Source organism: Callospermophilus lateralis, unplaced genomic scaffold (genome assembly GCF_048772815.1).
Source record: "Callospermophilus lateralis isolate mCalLat2 unplaced genomic scaffold, mCalLat2.hap1 Scaffold_323, whole genome shotgun sequence".
In the NCBI taxonomy this organism is placed as follows: domain Eukaryota; kingdom Metazoa; phylum Chordata; class Mammalia; order Rodentia; family Sciuridae; genus Callospermophilus; species Callospermophilus lateralis.
This window is the reverse complement of record NW_027513809.1, coordinates 995,795-1,001,794: the sequence shown is the minus strand read 5'-3', so window position 1 is coordinate 1,001,794 and position 6,000 is coordinate 995,795. Positions and strand designations below refer to the sequence as shown.

The 6,000-nt window shown below is 37.9% G+C and overlaps 1 pseudogene; it reads left to right on the top strand.

The window, feature by feature from the left end:
• Positions 1-349: 349 nt before the first annotated feature.
• Positions 350-4,665, top strand: LOC143388013 (melanoma inhibitory activity protein 2-like; annotated as a pseudogene).
• Positions 4,666-6,000: the final 1,335 nt, after the last annotated feature.

Below are 6,000 nucleotides of genomic sequence, written 5' to 3'. Positions count from 1 at the left end.
TGTCTCTTTACAGAATGCAGAGTGGCTTCACCCACTCCTACAGAACTAGCCTTTAAAGCCTCCTGGGTCTTGTGGGCCTTGGGCAATGGGCTGGGTGAGAGAATGCTAATTCTGATACCAGTGGGCAAAGGAGGTGAGAAAAGTGAGTGTCTGGCACCTAGATAGCCTTCATCCTCCATTAAAGAGTAAGTACTATCTCTGAGAGGGAGATCCTGGGAACAAGGGAGAAATGCCTTCTGGCAACAATTGCTAACACTCAACCCCATAAGTAATAGCCCAAATGTGGTCTACTGGGTAGCCCTAAGGGGACTGCCTTATGTAGGTTCAAGGGTCAAGACAGCCTGCTAGGATGGCTGAATCTCCTGCCTGGAGAAACTCCTTCCCAATTTCAGGTACTGCAATCAAAGCCCTCAGTGAACTGGAGGCAATAGAGGTGGAAGGAAGTGAAATCCTCCAAAATCTGAGCATTGAGGTGTTTGAGAAATCAACCAAGGAATGTGGAGTGAGGTGAGGGTCAGGATCAGGTCTCAAAGATCCAGATTTGGAGGCCATTCAACTTCTCTGCATCTTAGATACTGGAGGTACTGACAGAAAGTTGATTAGAATAGCCAAAGAAGAAGGGAATCACCCAAGAATTCAAGTTTTCTCCCTCTTCAGACTTTTCTCCCCACTAGGAAATGGCCTACAAAGTGTTCAGCTGCCAGGCAGGAACTTAGAAACACTTGTGATTGCAGGCAGAGAGTTGCTCATGGCTAACTTAACTTGAAGTTGTTTCTTTGTTTCAGAAACTGCTCTTTTGAAAAGGCCTTAAACCAGTCAAAGATACACAGCTGCTCTTCTAAGTGTCCTAGGGTAAACATTGCTCACTATAACTCACTATAATGCTAAATTCTCTGCCCTAAATGAAGTGCATCTGCCATTTATTTGGTTTGCTTTGGTTTTGTACTGGGAATAGAAGCCAGGGATTCTTTACCACTGAGCTACATTTTATGGTAGAGATATCTCAGAAGAAAAAAGAACACGATACCATCTGTATCATTGTGAGCCCTCCAGTAATCAATCTTGAACATTCTTGCTACTTTGTAGTATAGAAATAGAATGTCCATCAGGAATGTGTATTACCTCATATGAAGAAAAAGACTAGTATGTAAAAGGAAACTAACTAGAATATATAAGAGATCACTTTCTACACTAAATGTTCAGCCTTCAGATAAGAATGCACTGAGGCTAGATGCACACAAATAAACACTGCTTCCTGTTGAATACTCCTGTCTGTGTGAGAATCCCATGCAACATTTAGTTTTGTTTTTTTCCTTCTCTTATCTTATCCTTCTCTTTGCTATATATTTATAATGACCAGCTTGCTTAGAAGTGTTTATATCCTATGAGAAGTGAAAAGAACATCTGCAAAAAGATTTCAAAGAACTCTTAAATAAATAGTTGTCTACAAAAACTGACATGAAAACCAACTCAACTTCTTTTTAGAAACATTACATATTGTATGCTATTTAAAAATAACTTATCAAAACTGATTTATGCCCATGTTCGCAACTCTTCTCAAATTATTTTTCAAATGTCTAACACAAGAGGTTTTCTATGGAAATAATTCAGATGACTTTTATAGAAAGTGTCAATCTGGCTGAAGATGTAGCTCAGTAGTAGAGAGCTTGCCCAGCATGTACAAGTCTCTGAAGTTTAACCCCCAACACTGAAAGAAAAGGAAAGGGAGAAAGAAGAAAGGAAGGAAGGAAAAAGAGAGGGAAGAGGAGGGGAGGGAAAGAAATGAGTCATTAAAACAAAAGGGCAAGTGGTACAAATATAAATATATGGTGTACTAGCTCTTTAAAAATTTACAGAGCTGTAGAATTTTAGTAACATCTAACTGGGTGATATTATGACTGTATAGAATGGCACATAATAAGTTCTGCCTTAGCCTGGCATAAACCAAATCAATTGGTGGATGACGTGGAGAGGACTTCTCTCTGGTTTGATTGAGACAGTCTTGAACCTTTCCTGGTTCAGAATTTATAGCATAGTGAAGGGACAAAGACTTCCCTGGCAGGCAGTGTAGTGTGCTAGGCCCCTGAGATACCACAACCAGGGCTGCCCATGCCCATTCCCACAGCCCCTCTCCACCACTCACTGGTTCAAAATGGTCTGCTCCATTGCCTGGTGCAGGCTTTTTTCTGACCAAAGGCCTGAGTGTTCATACCCTGTTTTTTCATGGCTGGGCATGGTATGGTTGTGGATGGAATAGCCAAAGTAGCCTTAGCATGATGGAGGGGCAAGAGCTGTATCTCAGACATACTTGGGGGTGGTCCTGGAAGAAGTAAGTAGGGTTGTGGTCTACCTTGCCTGAAGACATGGAAACACACCCTAGTCCTTATGGCTGTCCATGGGAATTGGTGTTATGTACAGCTATTAGATTTTTGTTGTTCTCTTATTTTTGTGGAGAAGTTATTAGTCTGTGAGAAGCAGGCATAACCTTAGAAGAGAGAAAAAAAAACTTGCTCTAAAACTTTTTGGACTAATTCAAGAAAAATGTCAACTACTTGAAAATGTTAGTTTTGTTCAAAAAGAGTATGAAGGCTTAGAGTCACCTTTAAAGGATGTAATTTTGGTGAAGGAGTAAGGAAAAGCAGAAAACTTGGAGGCAATATATGAAATCCTGGAGAGGTTCATATCTAAACTTGAGAATGAAATACTCTTTCTAGAAAAAAAGCTAAAAGAAGGGAAAACTAAATATTCTCAACAGGAAGAATTGATCGTGGGTATATCAAAAAGGATTAAGTCCCTAGAAGATGAATCAAAATCCCTTAAATCACAAATACCTGAAGCTAAAACAACCTTGAGAATATTTCAAATGAATAAAGAAAGAATTACAGTAGCAATAAAAGAGGCTTTGAATGACTTCAGGAAAGTCATAAAAAGCTTTTACAAAAATTTGAAGTATAAAAAGAAAAAGTGAATGGCCTTACTAAACAGAAAATTACATTTGAACACTCTAAAGTACATGCAGAACAAGTTCTAAGAGACAAAAAAAAAATCTCATTATGTCTCTGACTGAACACTTACTGCCGATAAAAGATTGGGCTCCTGTGCTTGAAAAAGTCCTAAGAGATGATGGTTACTTGGAATTGGAATTGAAAAGTGAATCAGAAATTGGTGCTCACTTAGAATCAGCCAAAAGGGTCTTGGAAGAAACTGGTTTATGATGCTAAGTTAAAGGCCTCTTTAAAAATCTTAGAAAGAGATAAAAATCAAATTTATACTTCATTATCTGAAGTAATTGAAAAAAAGGAAGACCTGATAGAACATATTAAAATCTTAAGACAGAACAAGCATCTTTGCAAGCAGAAAATACAGAGTTTGAAAGTGAGAATAAGAATCTTCAGCAGAAACTTAAATTCATGATGGAATTATATCAAGAAAATGTAATGAAACTCCAAAGAAAATTAATAGGAGAGGAAAATTACCAGGTAGAGCAATAAGAAAAACTTTGCAAAGAGGAAGAAAAGATCAGCCATACAACTAAACTGCTGGAGACCAATAGAAAGTGAGCCAAAGATCTTTTTTTTTAAAAGAGAGAGTGAGAGGGGAGAGAGAGAGAGAGAGAATTTTTAATATTTATTTTTTAGTTATTGGCGGATACAACATCCTTGCTTGTATGTGGTGCTGAGGATCGAACCCGGGTCGCACGCATGCCAAGCGAGCGCGCTACCGCTTGAGCCACATCCCCAGCCCCTGAGCCAAAGATCTTGAAGAAGAATTGGAGAGAACCATTTGTTTTTTATCAGGGGCACATTATTTACTATGAGAAAAAAGCTCAAGGTAATGAGTTGGCAGTTTGGAGTGCTGAAAGATACCTCAATAATTTAAGGAAAAAAATGCTCACACTAGACAAAAATTAACTGAAATAGAGTCACAATTTAAGCTTGTAGAAAAAGATCCTTCTGTGCTTGATGCTTCAAATACAGCCTTTGGCAAAGAGAATTCCCCAAATGGTCCCTCACCATTGGGTCAACCTTCATGTGGAATAAGACCTTCTCATTTGGAAAAAAGGGTACATTTATACTCTCACCTTTGGTGCAAGTAGGAGGAGAAAGAGGTTTAAGGGGCCCAGAGAATCCTCTGGACCATCCAACTAGCAATGAAAGAAGAGAATCAAACTGTAATAGGTCAACTTATCCACAGAGAGCACCTTCTGACATAGGGCACCTGGAACATCCATGGGAACAGGCCCATAGGATAATGATCCCTTCACCAGGCCAACCATATTCTGATCCACATCTTCCTCTACAAAGGCAAGATGGATGTAATTCTAAATATGGTAGATTGTCTGGATCAGCAGAACTCAGAAATTTAACTATGCTGTCTTTAGATAAAATGGATGGGCCTACATATTCAGAAATGGAATCTAGTAGAAATGATACCAAAATGGGTCAAGGTGATTCCAATGTACCTGATTCATCTCTCCCTGCTGAAAACCAAACAACTGGCTCTGGCTTTTCTTACCCTTCAATCAGAGGTCCATTGTTTTCTGTGGATCCACGGAGTCCGTTCATGAGAAGAGGACCTTTTCTTCCTCCACGTCCTCCAGGAAACACTTATGGAGCATCTCAAAAATATATACAATACATACTTATATATACTTTACCTAAATAATTGGGCTGTTATAATAAAAATCAAAATTCCCACAACTAAGAAGAATCCTCTTCTTGATATTTGAGCTGTCATAATTAAAGACTTATGTGGAAAAATATAGTGCAAGGGAATGAAACTAATAGGTATATGATTAAGTGTTTTATTTATAAACTTTTTTTATTTGTTTATAGACCTGTACTTTATTCACTTATGTATATGTAGTACAGAGAATCAAACCCTGTGCCTTACACATGCTAGGCAGGAGTTCTGCCACTGAGACACAACCTCAGCTCATGATTATGTTTTAATAACCACTAACAATAATATAAAAGAAAATGAGAATATCTCCATCATTAAACAAATACAAACCAAAAATATATAACCAATAACAATTGGATCTGAATTATTTTCTAATTTTCTATTCTTTTTTTTAAAGAAAGAGAGAGAGAGAGAGAGAGAGAGAGAGAGAGAGAGAGAGATAGAGTTTTTAATATTTATTTTTTAGTTTTCAGCAGACACAACATCTTTGTTTGTATGTGGTGCTGAGGATCGAACCTGAGCTGCATGCATGCCAGGCAAGCGTGCTACTGATTGAGCCACATCCCCAGCCCAAATATTCTATACATTACAGGGATTATTTGATTCTATAGTGGTTTTACCAAAGGCCTGAAATATTTCCTAGCACTTGGCCAGCATCTACTCTTCTACAATAGAGGAAATGGGTATGGTAGAATTTTGTTGAAATGAATTAAATTTATACACTCAGGGATATAAATATTCCTCAAATATGTTATGGATTTGAGAGTATTCATATTGGGTAAAATGATTGTATTTTTAAAAAATGAGGGCTGGGTTTGTAACTCAGTGATAGAGCACTCACTAGAACATATGAGGTCTTGGGTTCAAGCCTCAGCACCACATATAAAAAGAATAAAGGTATTATGTCTATCTACAACTAAAAAAAATCTTAAAACATGGTTAACATGGCAAATTTTATGTCATATATATATTAACCACAATCAAACATTTAAAATGGAAAATAAAAAACTCAGGGTTGCCAGTGAGGGAGCTGTGGGTCTAAAGGAAAACAGGTGGGTTCTCAGTGAGGATGGCAGGTGGCCTAATTTCAATAGGTGTTTTAGATGGTTACACATCCCTGGATATCCAGCCTGGTGAGGTGTCCATTTGAGGATTCATTTGGGAAGGCTTGGTTGGTGATGGCATACTGTTCATAAATCCTTGCCTGAATTTTTGGTTGAATGGGTCATTATTGCATTGGTATATTAATATTGGGTCAAAGGACAACATACAACTTTTTTTTTCAACATACAACTTTATGAAGGTCAAAAATATGAC